A 24049-nucleotide genomic window follows, 5' to 3' on the forward strand; every position below is an offset into this window, starting at 1 on the left:
ATCACATTCAAAGTGTATTTTGTCAAATGCAACGCCTCTTCCGCTAGTTGCACCGTTCCGATATCCATTCATCCTCTTTATAATAATCCCCGTTAGATATTGACGTCTAAGTGATTACTCTGCTATTCACAATAAAGTGCCGGGCAGAGGGTTCAATAAACCACCTTCAAGCTGTCTCTCTACCGTTCCGCTCTCGAACGGCTCACAGGAAAAACGAGCACTTACATTTATCTGTGCGAGCCCTGATTTATCTTATTTTATCGTGATGAGCATTTCTCCCTGTGTAGGTGCGAGCCAACAGAATGTTTTCGCAATCGGAGGAGAAAACAGGTGATTCAAATTTCATGAGAACATCACGTCGCAACGAAAAACAGCTTTGTTTTAATGATTGTCACTCCAATTCATGTGTCATGTCTGTGGCATTATCTCCCCTATTTAGCGATAACACACAACGAGCTGCCCTTCCTTGTACTTTTTCTGTGTCATCCGTCAGTCCCACCTGATGCGGATCCCACACAGTACAGCAACACTCCAGAATAGGGCGGACAAACGTAGTGTAAGCAGTCTCTTTGGTAGACCTGTTGCACCTTCTAAGTGTTCCGTCAATGAATCGTAGTCTTTGGTTTGCTCTACCCACAACACTATGTGATAGTTCCAGTTTAGATTATTTATAATTTTAATCCCTAAGTATTTAGTTGAATCTACAGCCTTCAGATTTGTGTGTCTTATCGCTTAATCGAAATTTAGCTGATTTCTTTTATTACTCATGTAACTTCACACTTTTCATTATTCAGGGTCAATTACCACTTTTCGCACCATACAGGTATCTTATCTAAATCATTATGCATTTTTTGGTCATCTGATGACTTTACAAGACGGTTAATGACACCATCATTTGCAAACAATCTAAGACGGCTACTCAGATTGTCTCCTATGTCGTTAATGTAGATCAGGGACAATAGAGGGCCTATATAACACTCCCTTGGGGAACGCCGGATATTACTTCTGTTTTACTCGATGACTTTCCGTCTATTACTACGAACTGTGGAATCCAGTGGCACAACTGAGGTGATATTCCATAGGCACGCGGTTTGGTTAGAAGACGCTTGTGACGAACGGTGTCTAAAGTCTTCTGGAAATCCAAAAATATGGAATGAGTTTGACATCCGCTGTCGATAGCACTCATTACTTCATTAGTATAAAGAGCTAGTTGTGTTTCGCAAGAACGACATTTTCTGATTCGGTGCTCACTGTGTGTCAATAAATCATTTTCTTCTAGGTACTTCATAATGTTGGATTACAGTATACGTTCCAAAACCCTACGGAAAATTGACGTTAGTGTTATGGCGTGTAATTCAGCGGAATGCTCCTACTTCCCTTTTTGGGTATTAGTGTGACTTGAGCAATTTTCCAGTCTCTAGCTAGTGATCTTTCTTTGAGGAAGCGGTTGTATTTAATTGCTAAATATGGAGCTATTGTATCAGCATACTCTGAGAAGAACCTGACTGGTATGCAATCTGGACCGGAAGCCTTACCTTTATTAAGGGATTTAAGCTGGTTTGCGACACCGAGGATATCTGCATTTATGTTTCTCAACTTGGCGGTTGTTCTTGATTGGAATTGAGGAACATTTACTTCATCTTCTTTGGTGAAGGAGTTTCGCAAAACCGTGTTTAATAACTCTGCTTTAGTGGCACTGCCATTAGTGACTTCACCATTGTTATCGCACAGTGAAGGTATTGACTGCGTCTTGCCACTGGTGTGATTTACGTATGTCCACAATCTCTTTGGGTTTTTTAGCAGATTTCGAGACAGAATTCGTTGCGGCAATTATTAAAAGCATCTCTCATTGAAGTATGCACTATATTTCTAACTTCACCAAAACTCTGCCAGTCTTGGGGATTTTGCGTTCTTTTAAATTTGGAATGCTTTTTTAGCTGCTTCTGCAATATAGATCTGACTCGTTTTATGTACCATGGGTGATCAGTACCATAACTTAATAATTTATGTGGTATTTATCTTTCGATTGCTGTCGATACTATCTCTCTGAAATCGTTCCAGATCCTTTCTTCGCTTATATGATCAGATCCGAAGGAGTGAAGACTGTCACTTACAAAGGCGTTAAGAGCATTTTTATCAGCTTTTTTAAATAGATATACTTTGCGTTTCTTTTTGACAGTTGTAGGTGTTACGGTATTCAGCACAGCAGGCACTGCCTTGCGGTTGCTAATTCCTGTATTCGTCACGATACTATTTGTCCACGATTATTTGTTGCTAAGAGATCAAGTATGCTTTCGCAACAATTTACGCTTAGAGTGGGCTTATGAACTAATAGTTCTAAATAATTTTCTGAGATAGCATTCAGTACAATTTCAGATGAAATTTTATGCCTGCCGCCGGTTTTAAACGTATAATTTTTCCAGCCTATCGAAGTTAAATAGAAGTCACCACGGACTATAATTGTATGAGTGGGGTACCTATTTGAAATGAGACTCAAGTTTTCTTTGAACTGTTCAGCAACTACGAGGTGTGGCTAGAAAAAAACCGGACTAGTACTGGTGAAACAATAAAACGAATGCAATAAGGCTGAAAGTCGCGTGGCCTGTCACGTGACTCTCGCTCCGCCTACTGCTCGAGTTTCATCTGCCTCCTGCACTCAGTCTGCCCGTGGCGTCTGTTTTAAGTAGTTGACGTTTTGTCTGTGCGTCGGAAAATGTTGAGTGTACAGAAAGAACAGTGTGTTAACATCAAATTTTGTTTCAAACTAGGAAAATCTGCAAGTGAAACGTTTGTAATGTTACAACAAGTGTACGGCGATGATTGTTTATCGCGAACACAAGTGTTTGAGTGGTTTAAACGATTTAAAGATGGCCGCGAAGACACCAGTGATGACACTCGCACTGGCAGACCATTGTCAGCAAAAACTGATGCAAACATTGAAAAAATCGGTAAACTTGTTAGACACTTTCCTTGTCAACTCCTGTTAGCTCAGACACTGCTCTGATTGTTAAACGGCGATCTTGTCGAACAAGTTTACCGATTTTTTCAATGTTTGCATCAGTTTTTGCTGACAATGGTCTGCCAGTGCGAGTGTCATCAGTGGTGTCTTCGCGGCCATCTTTAAATCGTTTAAACCACTCAAACACTTGTGTTCGCGATAAACAATCATCGCCGTACACTTGTTGTAACATTACAAACGTTTCACTTGCAGATTTTCCTAGTTTGAAACAAAATGTGATGTTAACACGCTGTTCTTTCTGTACACTCAACATTTTCCGACGCACAGACAAAACGTCAACTACTTAAAACAGACGCCACGGGCAGACTGAGTGCAGGAGGCAGATGAAACTCGAGCAGTAGGCGGAGCGAGAGTCACGTGACAGGCCACGCGACTTTCAGCCTTATTGCATTCGTTTTATTGTTTCACCAGTACTAGTCAGGTTTTTTACTAGCCACACCTCGTATACCTTCTGAGTCGGGGAGTCGGTAAAACAATCCAATTAACAGTTTAGTTCGATTGCTAGGTATAACCTCTACCCGTACTATTTCGCAGGAACTATCTACTTCAATTTCACTACAAGGCAAACTACTACTGACAGCAATAAGTACTCCACCACCAACTGTGTTTAATCTATCCTTTCTGAAGAATGTTATATGGTTTGAAAAAAATTCAGTTGAACTTACTTGTGGCTTTAGCCAGATTTCTGTACATATAACTATTTGAGCTTCAGTGCTTTCTATTAGGGTTTGGAGCTATTGTTCTTTCCTAACATTGCTACGACAATTTACAACTACAATACCAATCGTTTCTACAACTACCTTACTGTGTTTAACCTGCCCCTTTTAGACGGACGCCCCCCTCTGTGGTTCCCTGAGACCCTCTGATGTGTCGGCAGCTGGGCCAACACCTTGTAGATCGAAGTGGCTGAAAGTGCACGCTAAACTAACGCAGACGGGCGTGAAGTACTGGAACATGAGACTTATTAATGAATAAGAAGAAAAGTACGTAGCTGGAATAAGATACTTAACTTTATTCTCTTGTTGGAATACATCTCTTGAATAGTAGTAAGCTATAAGCACTGATACAAATGGCGCCTTGCTAGGTAGTAGCTATGGAATAAGCTGAAGGCTATTCTATCAGTCTCTCGGCAAATGAGAGGAAGACTTGGTAGGTCTGGTCGCAAGCTATGTCGTCCGTACAACTGGGGCGAGGTCATGTCCGTGTCTTGTGACCTGCCATGTGGTGGCGCTAGGATTGCGATTACACAGTGGCGACACGCGGGTCCGACATGTACTACAGGACCGCGGCCGATTTAAGTTACCACCTAGCAAGTGTGGTGTCTAGCGGTGACACCACACCCTCTAACCCAAAAAACCGCCCAGTCCCTTCCACACAGCCCCCGCTACCCGTGTAGCCGCCTCCTGTGTGTAGTGGACTCCTGGCCTATCAAGCGGAACCACGAAACCCACCACCCGATGGCGCAAGTCAAGGAATCTGCAGCCTACACGCTCACAGAACCGCCTGAGCCTTTGTTTCAGACCCTCCACTCGGCTCTGCACCAGAGAACCACAGTCGGTCTATCAACGATGTTGCAGATGTTAGCTCCGCCTTTATCTCGGAATCAAGACTAGAAGTCTTTACCATTTCCGCTAGCCGCCCTAAGCCAGAGAGAATCTCCTCCGATCCAAAGCGACACTAGTCATTGGTACCGACATGAGTCACCCCAGCATATTATGGTTTTAATCTCGTCAGTGCATGTAAAATAGTGGTGATCTAAGGTTCTGTATTTTTGGGAACAGGAAAAGTCACACGTGGCCATGTCCCTTGAATATGCAGTCTGGGGAATCGATGCAGTATTATTTTTATCCAAATATTCACGAACAAGGTATGAAGTGTAACGAGGCGTGTTTATGTGGTGGAAAAGCCCGAACTGTTTCGCCACAAGTCCGGGCGTTTTGTTCGGACTGTTCGTTGCAAACGGCGCTGAACTTGTAGGTCATAGCCATATTGATCGTTCGACCGTGTAGCAAGCATTCATGGCGCATTGTGGCGTTAAAATGAAAGAACATGTATATTTTTGGATCTTGATGGTCCACAGTTCTTCCACTGATCAGTAAGACGAGTGAACCTTAATTTCGACATCATACCCATAAACCTATGTTTGGTGACCTGTTATAACAAGTTTCAATGGTGCTGCATCGTTGTTGACTTCACACAGCGAATTCTACGTAATTTGTATTCATCTGTTTTTGATCCAAATCCAACAGTTTCGAAACATGTTTTGCTGTCACATGTTTCGTATCCAAAAATCTTGAAAATTTTACGGCATGATCCAGCTGATATGCGAACGCCATTACCGACTTGTCTTATAATTATTAATCATTTATTTCAATTTTCCCAAGATTTAATCGTTAGATGATGCACTGGATATCCTCGGGCCTAGGCAATACAACGTCTTCGCAGCCTTCATCGAAAAGAATACACCGTTGTTTTATTTACACCAAACTCGCCAAAAGAAACAGTTACCCTTTCATTCCGTTCGTACACCATAATTAATATTAATTCTGACTCATTTTTGTACAAAATAAATAATTGCTAAAACTATCAGAACAAGTGCAAATTGCTTCACAGCTGACGTTTTAAATATCCGATGTAACTAAATCTGTGCAGATATTTTCGAAACTTCTTTGCCAACCCAACATCGAAAAAATCGTGATAGTCGGACTAATCCAATACACAAAATAATTTCCCTTAGTTTTTTAACTCATTCCATATCTCTCACCCAGGCCACATGACTGTTAGATTTAAAAAGTTCTTTAACTTACTTGTTGCATGGAACATACGGACTTAAAATATGTTGGACTGTTTTTGTGTATGTGGAGAAGTGGGTTTCAGAGGGGCAGCAATTACCTCTAATGGCCGCGACCCTCATCCCTATGATCGGTTTGTGCGCCATTTCATGAGCGAGACATGGTATGAGTTAAGTGGTTGATAAGGAATCATCACCAGCACATCAGCTCTGACGGTGTGCCGTTATAGCGTGCTCTTCAAACTCCATCACACACGCACGGTCTACAGTACTGGCGAAGTGTGCACAGTAAATGCAATTTCTGAATCTACTTTTGTCAGATGTCGGATTTAAAAGATGGTTGCCTGTCTTTACACCCTCTACGCATGCTAAGTGAGGTAGGGAAACTTCAACCAATAAAAGCAGTTAAATTATTAAGTAAACTGTGGACTAAAAGCTTTCGCGTCACGTCTACATCAACGTCTTCTGCTGCTGCTTAATATTTTATTAAGAGGATATTCCGTTGAGATGTGCTGTGGACGCTTTTCTCGTGTGTTTAAATGCAAAACAGCTACCATGGAGCTTTTGGTGTAGTCAGCATTTCACAGGAAGAAATCTGTAGGAATAAATTCATAATATTAAACAGTGCTGAATGGCAACGAGTGGCATGAGGTGACTTATTACAAGGTTGTTATATTGGTGAGAGGACTGAATAGCATTTAATACTCGTCCTTTGTGTGACAATGTAAAGAAACTAGATATCATGTTACATTAATCCACCTGTTTTGAGTTTTTTTCAACATCTCTCAGCCCTTCTTCCTCAATACTTTCTTCTTCAAAACAAGTGTTTTGTTTGGTTAGTTATTTTTTCTGTAATTCATTTCTGTAAAATGAACCACTAGTATTAATGGCTTGATTTTCTTGTATAATATATGTTCTTAGATTAGTTCCTGTGTGACACACATAATTGATAAATTCAGTACTTGTTTGTTCATCCACATGAAAATTACTAATGGGAGATATTGCATCAGGGGGACAATATAAACACCGAGACAGCACTGCAAATATTTGACTAAATAATAGTAGATATTCAACTGAAATATAGAAAGTCCTCCACTCGTGATAAAAGATAACTACGAGAAGTTATGAAGTCTGCATGATCAGCGACCGTTTACAAATTAAAGTTGAAGCAATTACAGCACTCAGTATCAAAAATTAAGTCTTTTGATCTGGTTTCGACACTTCTATGAGTGCCCTCATCACAAAATTAAACATTCAAGCTGGCCTGTAACCTAAGTACAAATATTATGGGAATTTTTTTTATAGAAGTTCTGACTAACAGCACAAGAACGAAACAGTACTTACATGTCATGGATAAAAATAAATATCAACCGATAAAGCTTTAGTCACAAAATTAAAAAAAAATACATGGAATGCAAACCACTATGGGCTGCTCGCATATGTCGAGTTAGAGGTAGCATCAGACTGAAGTGCACGCGGTAACAACTGCGGGCAGTGAAACATAGCACAAACAGTGCCATCTGGTAGCCGCATATACAAGCTTGCTACTTAACATTCAAATAAAGACAGACCAATACTATAATGAACATTATTTAGTACATGAAGTAAAAGGCAATATTTTGTTTAACAGCAGCAGACAAAGTAACGTTTGCCGGCCGGAGTGGCCGAGCGGTTCTAGGCGCTTCAGTCTGGAACCGCCTGACCGCTACTGTCGTAGGTTAGAATCCTGCCTCGGACATGGATGTGTGTGATGTCTTTAGGTTAGTTAGGTATAAGTAGTTCTAAGTTTTAGGGGACTGATGACCTCAGATATTAAGTCCCATAGTGCTCAGTCATTTGAATAATTTTGAACAAAGTAACATTTTGTTGCATAAGAGCTTAAAAGTACAGGTTAATGGATGAAAAACGCCATTATAGAATTACAACGACAATTGAATGACAAAGCCCGTAGAATCAATGTAACATGAAATGCAACTAATATAAACCATTTTATAAACGAAAAACTATAAGTCGACTTAGTTAGAAAAAACATTTCGGTAACTGTACGAGGGAACGCGAAATCAAATATCAAACAACGGCTTGATACCGTTGAAGTTTTTATTATGTAATTGTAGCTGCTCATTCAGAATGAGGCTATCATTTCGCGAAAGATATTTAAACATTTCTAATTCTTCAAGACCATCTAATGAACGCCCTTTCTTCTCGCTGTGCAAAATGTTAATATCGTGAACAACTTTAGGCGCGTGACTTGTAATCAAAAGGTGGTGGGAAAAAGAATTTTGGGTGGGAGTGCCATTTTTCCTTAAAATATGTTCTTTGTAATTGGTTGTAAAGGCACGTCCTGTTTGCCTTATGTAGTAAGAAGAGCAGGTGCAGCGGAAAATCTTATACACGCCAGAATTTTTCAAAGGGAAACGACTCGGTTTTAAACTATGAATATTTTTTTTTTGAAATTGTTATTGGTAGAAAAGGGAACATTACAATTGTATTATTACGAAGAAAGCGTTGAATGTGGTAGGATATGGCCCCAAAAGAATGGAAAAATTTTTTTTTGGTTAGATTCAATGATAGAAGTGCCGAGTGTACTAACTCTTTTAACAGTTTACTTTTTAACGGTGTCATCTAATATGTCAGGTTCATATTCGTTATAGACTGCTACCGTTTGGATTAAATTAATTTCTTCATTGAATTTTTCATTCGAGAGTAGAATAGAAGTAGCTCTATGAATGGCACAGTGAAAGAAAGCATTTTTATGAGATTGAGGGTGCATGGAAGACGTAGGTACGATCTGATCTGTATACGTTTCTTTACGAAAAACATTGAATGAGATTTTATTTTCTTCTACTGTAAGCGTCAGGTCAAGAAAGTTTAATTGAGGGGCCTCGTTTTCGTGTTCACTGGTGAAGGACATTTTCTCATGAATTTCATTAAAGAGATTGAAAACGCGGTCAATGCCATCGGCAGGACCTTTGTAGATAACTAAAATATCATCAGCATATCATAAATAGGAGGAAATGGCTAGTGCTGCAGCTGAGAAACCGTTGAAAACTTTTCCTCTAGAAAGTTAATGAAAATATCAGCAAGGATACCAGCTAGCGGATTTCGCATAGCGAGACCGTCGGATTGCTGATACTATTGTTCATTAAATTCAAAGTAGTTGTATTTGACTAAGACTGTGATAAGATTCAGAAAGTCAGTGATTTGTTCCTCTTAAATTTCGTTTTTGAAATGACATAAGTTTTTTTCTAGGATTCTAAACGTTTCTTGTACAGAAATGTTAGTGTAAAGATTTTTTTTTGTCTAGTGAAAACAACTTGGTGTATGGACTGCATTCTAAATCTTTTATTTTATGGACTAAGGAGTGACTATTTGGAATGGAATAATTGTCTCGAAGAAGAAAGATTTTTTTCAGAGTTTCATCCAGAAATTTGGCTAAATCATGGTATACTCTATTCATACTATTAGAAATAGGACGTATTGTATGGTAAGGTTTCTAAATTTGCAATTGAGAACGAAGTTTTGGGGGCTGAGGGTTCGTGTTGATAAGCATTTTCTTCTGAAGAGGTTTGATTAAAAATTTTGTGTCATTAGTAGCTGATCTGACTTCTTTCTTTAATTCCTGAGTCTTTCACATTGCTTATTGAGTGGCCATACCTGTACTTAGCACTTTCTTCTTTGTGTCCTTATATTTAGAGGCAGCCTTGGATGAGTGGGCAGGCAGTAATCTTAACGTTTTGAACATGCCTGCGTGATCAGTTACCGTTTACAAATTAAAGTTAAAGCAATTACATCGCTCGTATGGTATTGGTAGGCACTTTTCAGTCATAAAACTGCACTTCTAAGCTTTTACGTAGACAAAAAGTTACCATGTCTGCGGCTGTCAAATAAAACATTGCCCGTTACTTCATGTACAAAATGTTCATCTTAACATTCATCTGTCTACATGTTATATGTTAAGTAGCCTGCTTATATTTGCGACTACCACATGGCACTCTTGGTGTAATGTTCACCTGCCCGCAGTTGCTAACGCGGGACCCTGTGGCTTGACATACGTGAGCAGTGCATAGTGGCTTGCCTTCTTCTGTTCCTTAAAAAAAAAAATTGTGAGTAAGGTTTATCACTTGATATTTATTTTTATACGTGACAGTTAAGTATTGTTTCTTTCTTGTGCTGTTAGTCAGTACTTCCATTTTTATAAAAAAATTCCCATAATCTTTGTACTTGTAGGCCAATTTCAATGTTTAATTTTCTGATCAAGGCGCTTATAGAAGTGTCGAAACCAGGTCAAAAGACTTTTACGACCGAGGGCTGTAATTGCTTTAACTTTACTACGAGTAGTAGTTCCCAAATCCTGTCACATCAAAACCCTTTGTATTATATCAGTTATGATTTTTTCTCTATTTGTATGCTTCTGAGTTCTGCTCTTTAAAGGGAGAATATTTTTACTTTTTAATTCTGATTCAACGGTAGCTGTTATTAGGTTTGTAAACAACACATAACATTCTGTGTAGCTCCATCAACACTACTAAATTATTTTGAACTCCATCGATCTTGAGATGGTGTACCCCTGCTGATGCTGCAATGATATCTGCGACACCAACATAAAATGGAAGATATATCATCCATGTTTTAAAAAGCAGATTAAAAATGCAGTGTTACGATTTTACACGCCGTGATATTACAACTTGTTGAAAGTTTCAACAATTAAGCGCTAAATAAACAGTTGGATGCTATTAACAACTGCAAACAGCACGTGGTCACGTCGAGGGTCTTTGAATGACAACTAGCGCCACCATGGAGTGGGGTAACTTGGCTGATGTAATGTTTGTCACAGGAAAAATAGTGTTACAGGAGTTCACTTGGGAAATGTAAAATTCCGTTATCGAAGTGACAGCACAACGGAGACATTGAAAGGTCTCTGTTGGATTCCTTTCATGTTAATTTCTGAAATCTGTTGTCATTTACGGCATAAATCCCTCTTCTAAATTTACTGTGGTGTTTCTGACTATCTGGGAGGAGATTGAGCTGTGGAACATGTTACATTTACACATAAACAAGAACGATCTGTCACACTACTACACTTTAAAACACAGTTTATATGTCATGTGTGAGAGGATGAATGAGCAAATGTATTTCTAGTTTCATGCTGGATGGTAGCAGAGAAGCCTGTCTGCTAGAGAACAGTAGGACCAACGTCGGAACGGGTAGCTATGCTTTCTAAAAGCAAAGAGGTTTCTATCCTTAGTATGGTCCTGTCCGTCCCTTGTCATGTTGGTATAGGAAGCTGCCTCTCTGGTCACTTCCGTTTTGTATACGGAAGCACCCTTGGTAGGAGCCAAGGTCAGTCAGTCCGCGGCGAGCGTCTGAAGTGGTAAGATCTCCGGCTAAGCGCATGTCTGCTAAGTCCGTAGGACAATGGATTTCTGAAGTTCAGCCTAACTGAAAATTTAATCACCTTTATTTAAGGTTTAGCTCTAAAATATCTAATGTTATCTTAAATTGTAACGCAGTGTAATTCGAGTCACAGTTCAGAATATCTTCCTGTAGTTGCTTTGTCTCCACTTTATGAGTAAAGTGGAACCACGTGTTGATCAGTTACTGTAACTAAGATCATCAATCTTAAATGCGAATGTGCGAGAGATTATAACGTCTCGTCTTGACAATATTTTTCGATATAGCAACTTTTCTTTATGTTCAACCCACGTGGGGTGTACTTTGTGAGACCAGTACCACGTGCTTATACAATTGTTTGACCCATCATGTTAATAGTAAGACGATAGTAACCAGTTCGAGGTTTTTCTTTTGTAAATTGCTTTTCGATCTAATTTATTTTAATTATCAAAATTATTGTGGAGTTACTCTCTTTGTGTAAACCAAGTTGACCACGTGAAGCATGTGGTGTAATCATCAAAGTAGCCCTCAGCTATTCTTTTCGGGAAGATTTCAGAGAGAGTATGAATTTAGTATACCAGTGTGTGGTAATTACATGACGGACAGGATTGCACTACGAATGTAACTTCTTTGGGTGAAAATTGAATCGGTTGGTTGTGGTTAATTTCCTCTTTCATATTTTTCAACGTTCTTCGTGTGTTATTTTATGAATGCAGTGTTGTATGCAGTCTCCCAATCTTGGCTCCATATTAGATGTGTCCTGTAAGATTACAAACTCACATTTTCACAATCCTCAATAAGGCACCAGTTTAGTTATGAATCAAGTTTAATATGTAGAAATTTCAATGGTCATTGTTAAATTTCCAAATATAAACTGATTTATTTCTTTTCATTTAAATGCTCTTTTCTCTCTCTCTCTCTCTCTCTATATATATATATATATATATATATATATATATATATATATATATATATATATATATATATATATATATATATATAAAAAATCACCGGTATATATATAATCACCGGTTGTTGCCTGAGCTGATACCTTCTGACCATGCCGATTGGTCCCTCCGTCTGTTTCTCGGGAGGTGTGACCTGAGGTGTAAACATTCACCTAAGGCGGGAGTGCCCTCTGAGAGGGTCCCCACAAGGAAGGAGCGCGCCATCGGAGACGCTGGCAATCATGGGGGATTCCTCCGCAATGGAGTCTACTCCATCGCTTTCGACTTCGACCCACAAACGGAAACGTGACCAGCCAACAGTGACAAAAATACTACCGCCTGCCCCACAGTTCCTCGTAGTTTCTCGATCTGAGGACGGAAAGGATTTTTCCTCTGTCAACCCTTTCGTTATCCAGAAGGGCGTAGATGCCATAGCCGGATCTGTCACATCTTGTACCAGGTTGCGTAACGGTACCTTATTACTAGAAACTGAGAGTGCCTTTCAGGCACAAAAACTGCTTCGGGCCACACTCTTGTACACGTTCCCTGTCCGGGTGGAGGCCCACCGCACTTTGAATTCGTCTCGTGGTGTAGTCTATAGTAGCTCTCTCGACGGATTGACTGACGAGGAGCTTCAATCTTTCCTCGCTGAGCAGGGCGTGACGGCTGTCCATCGGGTCATGAAAAAGGTCAACAATGACCTTGTACCGACCCGGACACTTTTCTTAACCTTCGATAGTGTTAAGCTGCCATCGCGCATCAAGGCGGGCTACGAGGTTATTTCTGTTCGCCCCTATGTCCCGACACCTACGCGCTGCTACCAGTGTCAGCGTTTCAATCACACTCGACAGTCTTGTTCCAATGCGGCTAAATGTGTCACTTGTGGCAGGGATGCCCATGAGGGTGACTGTCCACCTCCGTCTCCTCGTTGTGTGAACTGTCAGGGTGACCATGCCGCATCCTCCCGCGACTGTCCTGTCTATAAGGAAGAACGCTGTATCCAGGAAATTCGAGTCAAAGAGAAAGTGTCCACCTCGGCTGCTCGCAAGCTATTGGCTAGTAGGAAGCCCACGCTGCTCCCAGCGGGGAAATACAGCACTGTCCTCGTCTCTCCTCGGACTACCAGGGAGGTAGCGACGCAGACATGCGATCTGACCTTCAGCACCACGGTCGTCCGTTCGGCCAGTGCTAAGATTGCGCGGTCAACGTCTCCTCTTCCTCCCGCCACCCCTACGACACAAGCACCTTCATCAGCTTCTGCCAAGACGAAGACGCAGAAGTCAGATGCACGGGCCTTCAAGAAGGAACCGTCCCGTGCAGACTTCCTACGTACCTCGACCTCCCAGCCTTCGTCCGGTACTTCCACCAAACGACCATCCAAGAAGGCTAATAGGAAGCACAGTTCTCCTTCTCCGCCACGGCGCATTTCTTCTCCTGCGCCACCCAGCGGTTGCCGCCCCAGGCCGTCATCCGTTTCGCCTGGCCGCACCGCTGGTAGCCGAACATCTGGCCGTTCACCGGCGGAGGAAGCTCCCTCTCCCGGCCATCTTCCCAAGATGGCCGATGAACCTATAGAACCAATGGACGATGACTGTCCGCCTACTGATAGCGGCGGCAGTGCTCGCTCGAAGCCAGGCCCTCAGCGGCCTTCGAGGTGACCCCTTCTCTCATCTTCCTTTTCTTCCGATGGCACTTATTAACTGGAATATTCGCAGCGTTCGCTCCAACCGAGAGGACTTGAAGTTGCTGCTCCGCTCGCATCGTCCGCTCGTCGTAGCCCTCCAGGAAACGAAGCTACGCCCATGCGATCAAATTGCCTTGGCACACTACACCTCTGTGCGTTTTGACCTACCCCCTGTGGTAGGTATCCCAGCTCATGGAGGGGTTATGTTGCTGGTCCGGGATGATATTTACTACGATCCCATCACGTTGCACACCGGCCTGCAGGCAGTTGCCATCCGCATTACTCTCCCCACTTTCACGTTTTCCTTTTGTACCGTTTACGCTCCATCGTCATCTGCCGTTACCAGGGCAGACATGACGCAACTTGTTGCTCAGCTACCTGCACCATTTTTGTTAACTGGAGACTTCAATGCCCACCATCCTCTTTGGGGCTCTCCAGCATCCTGCCCGAGGGGCTCCTTGTTAGCAGACCTTTTCAACCAGCTCAATCTTGTCTGCCTCAATACTGGCGCCCCTACTTTTCTTTCGGACACATCTCATACCTATTCCCATTTAGACCTCTCTATATGTACTCCCCAACTTGCACGCCGGTTTGAGTGGTATGCCCTTGCTGATACATATTCGAGCGACCACTTCCCGTGTATTATCCATCTCCTGCAGCATACTCCCTCTCCGTGCTCCTCTCGTTGGACCATCTCCAAGGCAGACTGGGGGCTCTTCTCTTCCAGGGCGACCTTTCAGGATCAAACCTTCACAAGCTGCGATCGTCAGGTCGCCCACCTCACGGAAGTCATTCTCGCTGCTGCTGAATATTCCATCCCTCACCCTACCTCTTCTCCACGTCGCGTACCGGTCCCCTGGTGGACCGCAGCATGTAGGGACGCTATACGTGCTCGTCGACGTGCTTTACGCACCTTTCAACGCCACCCTACAGTGGCGAATTGTATTAATTATAAACGATTACGTGCTCAGTGTCGTCGTATTATTAAAGAAAGCAAGAAAGCCAGCTGGGCTGCTTTCACCAGCACCTTCAACAGTTCTACTCCTTCTTCTGTTGTCTGGGGTAGCCTGCGCCGGCTATCTGGCACTAAGGTCCACTCCCCAATTTCTGGCTTGAAGGTCGCGAATGAAGTCCTTGTGGCCCCTGAGGCTGTCTCCAATGCCTTCGGCCGCTTTTTCGCCGAGGTTTCGAGCTCCGCTCATTACCACCCTGCCTTCCTCCCCCGCAAACAGGCCGAGGAGGCTAGGCCACGTGACTTCCGCTCCTCGAATTGTGAAAGTTATAATGCCCCATTCACCATGCGGGAACTCGAAACCGCACTTGGCCGATCACGGTCCTCCGCTCCAGGGCCTGATTCTATTCATATTCAGATGCTGAAGAACCTTTCTCCTGCGGGTAAAGGTTTTCTTCTTCGTACATACAATCGCATCTGGATTGAGGGACATGTTCCCGCATGCTGGCGCGAGTCTATTGTTGTCCCGATTCCTAAGCCGGGGAAGGACAAGCACTTGCCTTCCAGTTATCGACCTATCTCGCTTACCAGCTGTGTCTGTAAAGTGATGGAACGAATGGTTAACTCTCGATTGGTTTGGCTGCTCGAGTCTCGACGCCTCCTTACCAATGTACAATGTGGATTTCGTAGGCGCCGGTCTGCTGTTGACCATCTGGTTACCTTGTCGACCTTCATTATGAATAACTTCTTGCGGAAGCGCCCGACCGCGGCTGTGTTCTTTGATTTGGAGAAGGCTTACGACACCTGTTGGAGGGCGGGCATTCTCCGCACCATGCATACGTGGGGCTTTCGCGGTCGCCTCCCTCTCTTTATTCGTTCCTTTTTAATGGATCGCCAGTTTCGGGTACGTGTGGGTTCTGTCCTGTCCGACACCTTTCGCCAGGAGAATGGGGTGCCACAGGGCTCAGTTTTGAGCGTCGCTCTCTTCGCCATCGCGATCAATCCAATAATGGATTGCCTCCCAGCTGATGTATCAGGCTCCCTTTTCGTGGACGATTTTACCATCTATTGCAGCGCGCAGTGTCCACGTGTCTTGGAGCGCTGTCTTCAGCGTTCTCTTGACCGTCTTTACTCCTGGAGTGTCGCCAATGGCTTCCGTTTTTCTGCCGAGAAGACGGTCTGTATTAACTTCTGGCGCTACAAAGAGTTTCTCCCACCGTCCTTACGACTCGGTCCCGTTGCTCTCCCACTCGTGGAGACAATCAAATTTTTAGGCCTTACCTTTGACAGGAAACTTAGCTGGTCTCCACATGTGTCATATTTGGCCGCCCGTTGTACCCGTTCTTTAAATGTCCTCCGTGTTCTCAGTGGTATGTCGTGGGGAGCGGATCGAACCGTCCTACTTCGTCTATATCGGTCGATCGTCCGCTCCAAGCTGGATTATGGGAGCTTCGTATACTCCTCTGCACGGCCATCCATCTTACGCCGCCTCAACTCCATACAACATCGGGGTTTACGACTTGCGATCGGAGCATTTTATACCAGTCCCGTAGAGAGTCTTCATGCTGACGCTGGCGAATTGCCACTCACCTACCGGCGCGATATACTGCTTTGTCGGTATGCCTGTCGGCTACTGTCAATGCCCGACCATCCTTCTTATCGTTCCTTTTTTGACGACTCTCTTGACCTTCAATACGGGTTGTATGTCTCTGCCTTGCTACCCCCTGGAGTTCGCTTTCGTCGCCTCCTTCAACACCTTCATTTTTCACTCCCTGCAACCTTTCGAGTGGGCGAGAGCCGCACGCCACTTTGGCTCCAGGCTCAGGTCCGCGTTCACCTCGACCTCAGCTCGCTCCCAAAAGAGGTCACCCCCCGGTTCGGTCTACCACTCCCGTTTTTTGGAACTTCGTTCGAAGTTCAACAACATGACTTTCATTTATACAGATGGCTCTAAGACCAATGACGGGGTCGGGTGTTCCTTTATTGTCGGGGCACAAAGTTTCCAATACCGGCTCCATGGCCATTGTTCGGTCTTCACAGCTGAGCTCTTTGCCCTCTACCAGGCTGTTCTGTACATCTGCCGCCACCGACATTCTGCTTATGTCATCTGCTCAGATTCCCTGAGCGCCATCCAGAGCCTCAGTGATCCGTACCCGGTTCACCCTTTCGTACACCGGATCCAACGCTCTCTTCAGCAGCTGGTGGACGTCGGTACGCCGGTTAGCTTTATGTGGGTTCCTGGCCATGTCGGTATCCCTGGGAACGAAGCTGCAGATGCCGCGGCCAAGGCTGCGGTCCTCCAGCCTCGGACAGCTTCTTGTTGTGTCCCTTCGTCCGATTTTAGCAGGGTCATTTGTCGGCGCGTTGTGTCGCTGTGGCATGCCGATTGGGCTGCACTTACCGACAACAAGCTTCGGGCCTTAAAACCTCTTCCCGTGGCTTGGATGTCCTCCTCACGCCCTTCTCGGCGGGAGGAGGTCGTTTTAGCAAGGTTAAGAATTGGACACTGCCGGTTCAGCCATCGCCATCTGCTGACGGCTGCGCCGGCGCCGTTCTGCCCATGTGGGCACTTGCTGACGGTTCGTCACATTTTAATGTCCTGTCCCGATCTTAAAACACTGCGCCTCGATCTTAACCTGCCTACTACTTTAGATGCCATTTTAGCGGATGACCCACGAGCAGCTGCTCGTGTTCTTTGTTTTATCAATTTGACAAACCTCGCTAAGGACATTTGATGATGTTTTTTAATCCTATGCCTGTCAGTCTGTCTTTTATTGTGTTTTCCCTTTTAGTTGTTGTTGTCAACTTGTGCCTCGCGGTGCATTCTTAGAGTAGTCAGGGCGCTAATGACCATTGAAGTTGTGCGCCCGAAAACCACAAAAAAAAAAAAAAAACATACAAATACTTCCATCATTGAGGAGCTCAAGTGGCAGAGCTGAGGGTGTGGGAGAGGAGTGATTTTAAGCTATGTCACAGACAGCGCAGGTTTGAAGCACAGAACGAGAGCTACCGCTCCCTCCCTCCCTCCCTCCCTCCCTCCCTCTCTCTGTAGCGAACTGGGAGCTAGAATGTACATTGTAAAAGTGACAATGTATGCGTAACAACATTGTTTTGTATTTTTTCCTGTTGTCATATTTCATTGCACCCGATGAGTCCAAAATGTCTTGAGACAGAATTAATGAAAATAGGGAAAGGTTAAGATGGTGGTGTCAGTACTTAGGTTTTGTACATAGTCTGCCCCCCCCCTCCCCCCAATTTCCTCCGCCACTTGCAATGCACACGTAGTTCATACAATCATGTGAAACTCTCAAAGTCCTTATTCGGATGCTATAAAACTCACGCATCACATTGACTTGAATGAAAGTTATGCCATGAAATCGTTGATCTTTCGTATGAATTTCTGAACTTTATCGATTTTTGGTTCATTTGTATTAATAACTCAAATTCCCATCACCCATGACTATTATGTCGGGAAGAGAATTAATTTTCCATGTTTTACCTTTCAATGAAGTCATTGCAGGCTTGCACACATCGTTGTTTTTGTTCAGGAGTCAAGGTGTGTGGGATAAAAATTGCACAAGTTTTTCTCTTCCTGATCATATTCTGGAGAATTTCTAGAACACTTGATTTCTCTATTGCGATTTGTGAGACAACGCTACACACTAGAGCTGCACTTCCACTACTTAACACCGCATGACCACAACCGACTTGTCTAATGCACATCTGCTGTTCACAGTTTTTAGTTCAATCTTCCAAAATAGGTACTGCACTGATGTTTATATGCTAAGAATAAATAACTCTCATAACTCTCATAACTTTCTAGACCGACGTTGCATATTATACGTATGGCTTAAAGAATAGGAATTCATTTGTTACAGATTTAGAAAGCCCCTGACAGATAGATGTTAGTGGAAAATACATCCATCAGTTTTCATCATTAAATAAAGTATGATATAGCCCTCTTGGATATCCACGCCTCCAGAATTCGAGCAGGCCCACTGGGCCACATCGAATCCACTGGCGGATTAACAATGAGATCTGCTTTGCTGATCAGCCTGGATGAGATTTTAGGTGGTTCTCCATATCCAACTAGATGGATAATTGGATAATGGGCTGCTATGCACGTCTAAGCCATGTTACATAATTCGCAAACATTTCGATAACTCTCCCGCTTTCACAAGGATAACACTGGATGCATACAGATGAGTTTACAATTTCCCTCCCAGGGACGAGGAGTAAGGAATGCCACAGGTAGGGCATCTGGCCACCATCTGTCACTTCTTCTTAAAATAAGAGATGGCGAGATATCCATCCTGTCGCCACCTGATTACCAACACCCTACCCCACACGCCACCCTCTTATAACGGTGTGTGTAGCCGAACTGTCTGTGTGCGTATTGTGATTCATGTGAAGGCACACGAAAGTTTCCTAAATGTTTGCAAATCGTGTAACAGACGGGATTTTGGTACCAGCCGTCTTCACCTAGTTTGAAGTGGGAAACGACCTAAAAACCAAATAGAGACAGGTGGCAGACCTAGCCTCGTCGTAATTACAACGGGCGGATTCGATTCGAGGTCAGTGCCCGTCTCCGTTCCAGCAAACATTCACGGCTCTCCACGCGTGCCGGCTACAGTCTGTATTTAACAGTGCCAAATCCAGTTGGCATGCTGACATAGTGAAGTTACGGGATGAGGCCAGGAAATAGTAAAAGGAAGATATGATACACTAGATTAAAAGCATTAAACGTCGGAAAACAAAGTTTGTAGCATATATAGCAGCGGAACTACACCTTATTCGTGTAATTCTAGCATCAAGGTTCGTAGATGTATGAGAGTCTCAATTCGACATATTAAATAGTTGCCAGCTATCTACTTAGGCCAGTTCAGGAGTGGTACCCGTCGTTCTCCGAAGATGGCTTGCACATTCCTCACCACATGCGGCTGGGTGTTGTCCTGCTGAAATATGGCCTGCAGGAGTGGCAGTACCTCGGGCTGAAAAACCTCCCTGATGTAGCGGTAGCTTTTCAGATTGTTCTCACTTTCTAGGAGAAGAGATCGTTTGTTATAGGTTCATGGTGCCCCAAACCATCACACTTCGCTTTTGTTCACTATGACATACAACAATACAGTCTCCTCTGACATGGCTGCCTCACTCAGAACGTGATCACCGACTGCAACGTACAAACGTGACGCGCACTGTTGGACAAATGCATGAAGTCTGTCGCAGAGAAACTATCATTTCATAGTATCTCGTGACAGCATCGACATAAAATCCATACAACAGAGGTAAGACAAATTACGAAGGAAAACTGGAAAACGATGCAAATGCTAGCTATCAAAATTGCGGTGCAATATGACAGATATGTCCTTCAGTAAATATACGACACAGAATTTCTTCCATAAGTAATTGTTTTGGATATTCAGGAGGGAAGAGTAACAATATACATCAGGAGCCCACAGTACTTAATAGCTGTATACAATTAGGAGATATGAGTAATGCGTTAACAATTTGCATCGTCAAGTCAGACTCCAATAGATATAAACTGCTGTCGTATAACTTGTTAACATGATACAGCCAGTCATTAATTATTGTCCTCGGCGTGTGTGGCAAAGTTCTACTTCCAAAGAAATGCAATATGGTGACATAGGTTGTGCTTTTGAACATTGTGCGCCCTGCACACAGACTGTACGTTGCTCGAATACATTTGCAGAGGGGCATAAGCCTTATTTAGTCATACCTCAGCCAATGTTCACATTCCATGTCCACTGTAAGCTTACTGGATACAAAGAGCGCAGTTTAGAGTGGATATCTCTCAGGAATCCAGATGGTCACACCGATCATGATATTTACATCATATGGACGTGAAAGATGCATATTCGCTTGACGCAATGTCTCGAGTGATGTCTGCACGAACAATTGTTGCGTAATATTACTAGCGGGAATGAAATATAGCTAAGTCAACTCAAAAGTGTTGACAAGTCTATAAGCTTTTGTACACTTCCCCAATTATAAAGCAAACCACATCGTCAAATCAGGCACCAATCAGTTCCCCTGCAGTGAGACAGAAATAACGCTGCACGAAATGGCACATCACATCTGTATGTGATTCACCCTCACAGCCAGCCACAGGGATCAAGACATTAAAAGTCCGCATACAATACAAACAGTACTCACTGTTTGTGTGAAAAGTTCTTAAACTCGAAGAGATTTTGTATCTCAGTGGACATGTCTACATGAATCGGATTCTCTTTAGCTCAACACCACTCATGCCCTGTCAATATGTTTCTTATAACAGGCAATCAGGCATTGGGAATAAACATGTATTGCTGGCAAATGATGGGATGTGTTACAAACCATCAAAGATGACCTTAAATGGAAAAGTTTTCGAAAGCTATTTAATGATGTGGACATGTGACTATTTGTCTTGCAGACTTCGGTTTTACTCATTACTGAAATTTGCTGAAGCACTACGCGAGTTAGATTTCTATTGTCAGTGAGGTGCTTTGCGTTACCACAACACAAATATTACAGCCATAGTTTTCTTTGTGAGGAGAAGGCCATACGTAATAGCGATTGTTATTCCGGTATGCTTCTCAGACTTCTCGGTAGGTTCACTGCATCAGATGAATGCTGAAGGTGTTACAGTACGTGCTACAGGAAGATGCTTACCATGGAAAACAAAGGTTTGAAGACAGTAGTATGTGCCCACCAGACTTTGGACCAAGTAGATAAGGCAACTTATTTATTTTGTCCCACGACTGGTGGGAGCTATTTTAGCTAGAGACCACCTTAAATACTGGAAAAATTTATGTTTAGCGAATGAACTACCTATTTCCTGGGAAACATCCGATTTTCGATTCTGTTATGTCCTGACCTGCTATTTCCTGGGACAAACTACTTATGAATCATTGACATAATAAATTATCGGGGAAGTGTGCTACGTTTTTTAATGTTTCACCACCGCTAGAGACGTGGCAGCTCAGAAAAATTACTATGTAATGAAATTACAATGAAGGAGTTGATAAATATCAACGGGCACAGTTAAAAATGTGTGCCCCGACTGAGACTCGAACCCGCGATCTCCTGCTTATATGGCAGACGCTCTATCTTTTTTTTTCTCCTGATTGCATGGCCGACGGTTATCTTATTTAAATTTTTTGTTTTCTCTTTTTTTGTTTATTAATGATTTTTATGGTGTTACAAAAAGGTACGGCCAAACTTTCAGGAAACATTCCTCACACACAAATAAAGAAAAGATGTTATGTGGACATGTCTGGAAACGCTTAATTTCCATGTTAGAGCTCATTTTAGTTTCGTCAGTATGTACTGTACTTCCTCGATTCACTGCCACTTGGCTCAATTGAAGGAAGGTAATGTTGACTTCGGTGCTTGTGTTAACATGCGCCGGCCGGAGTGGCCGTGCGGTTCTGGGAACTACAGTCTGGAACCGAGCGACCGCTACGGTCGCAGGTTCGAATCCTGCCTCGGGCATGGATGTGTGTGATGTCCTTAGGTTAGTTAGGTTTAATTAGTTCTAAGTTCTAGGCGACTGATAACCTTAGAAGTTAAGTCGCATAGTGCTCAGAGCCATTTGAACCATTTTTTTGTTGACATGCGACTCATTGCTCTACAGTACTAGCATCAAGCACATCAGTACGTAGCATCAACAGGTTAGTGTTCATCACGAACGTGGTTTTGCAGTCAGTGCAATGTTTACAAATGCGGAGTTGGCAGATGCCAATTTGATGTATGGATTAGCACGGGGCAATAGCCGTGGCGCGGTACGTTTGTATAGACAGATTTCCAGAACGAAGGTGTCCCGACAGGAAGACGTTCGAAGGAATTGATCGGCGTCTTAGGGATCACGTAACATTCCAGGCTATGACTCGCGATTGCGGAAGACCTAGAACGACGAGGACACCTGCAATGGATGAGACAATTCTTCGTGCAGTTGACGATAACCCTAATGTCAGCGTCAGAGAAGTTGCTGCTGTACAAGGTAACGATGACCACGTCACTGTATGGAGAGTGCTACGGGAGAACTAGTTGTTTCCGTACCATGTACAGCGTGTGCAGGCACTATCAACAGCTGATTTGCCTCCACGGGTACACTTCTGCGAATGGTTCATCCAACAATGTGTCAATCCTCATTTCAGTGCAAATGTTCTCTTTACGGATGAGGCTTCATTCCACCGTGATCAAATTGTAAATTTTCACAATCAACATGTGTGGGCTGACGAAAATCCGCACGCAATTGTGCAATCACGTCATTTTTCTGTGAAAGTTTGGGCAGGCATTGTTGGTGATGTCTTGATTGGGCCCCATGTTCTTCCACCTACGCTCGATGGAGCACGTTATCATGATTTCATACGGGATACTCTACCTGTGCTGCTACAACATGTGCCTTTACGACACATGTGGTTCGTGCACGATGGAGCTCCTGCACATTTCAGTCGAAGTGTTCGTACGCTTCTCAACAACAGATTCGGTGACCGATGGATTGGTAGAGGCGGACCAATTCCATGGCCTCCACGCTCTCCTGACCTCAACCCTCTTGACTTTCATTTATGGGGGTATTTGAAAGCTCTTGTCTACGCAACCCCGGTACCAAATATAGAGACTCTTCGTGCTCGTATTGTGGACGGCTGTGATACAATACGCCATTCTCCAGGGCTGCATCAGCGCATCAGGGATTCCATGCGACGGAGGGTGGATGCATGTATCCTCGCTAACGGAGGACATTTTGAACAGTTCCTGTAACAAAGTGTTTGAAGTCACGCTGGTACGTTCTGTTGCTGTGTGTTTCCATTCCATGATTAATGTGATTTGAAGAGAAGTAATAAAATGAGCTCTAACATGGAAAGTAAGCGTTTCCGGACACATGTCCACATAACATCTTTTCTTTATTTGTGTGTGAGGAATGTTTCCTGAAAGTTTGACCGTACCTTTTTGTAACATATAATATAATAGGGTGGGTAGAGCCCACCGAATTGATCCATCCCGACATCACTTACTACCCTGCTACTCGTCATAACAAGGTGTAGGTTAAGAGTATGGCATTGTCACACTTTTTTAATGAGAGCGTTACAGAGTCGTTAGATTTTTGGCATGTAACTACACGATTTTACGGCCCAAAGCGTCGTGTGGTACGCTCTTTGCGAATTACTTGGGGTCGTTGTGTACGCTCCCTCCAGACCACTGGAGACAGAGATTGCACATGATGGACTGATGAGAGACATCAACGGTAGTTATAGGGTGTTTCACC

Source organism: Schistocerca nitens, chromosome 8 (genome assembly GCF_023898315.1).
Source record: "Schistocerca nitens isolate TAMUIC-IGC-003100 chromosome 8, iqSchNite1.1, whole genome shotgun sequence".
In the NCBI taxonomy this organism is placed as follows: Eukaryota; Metazoa; Arthropoda; class Insecta; order Orthoptera; family Acrididae; genus Schistocerca; species Schistocerca nitens.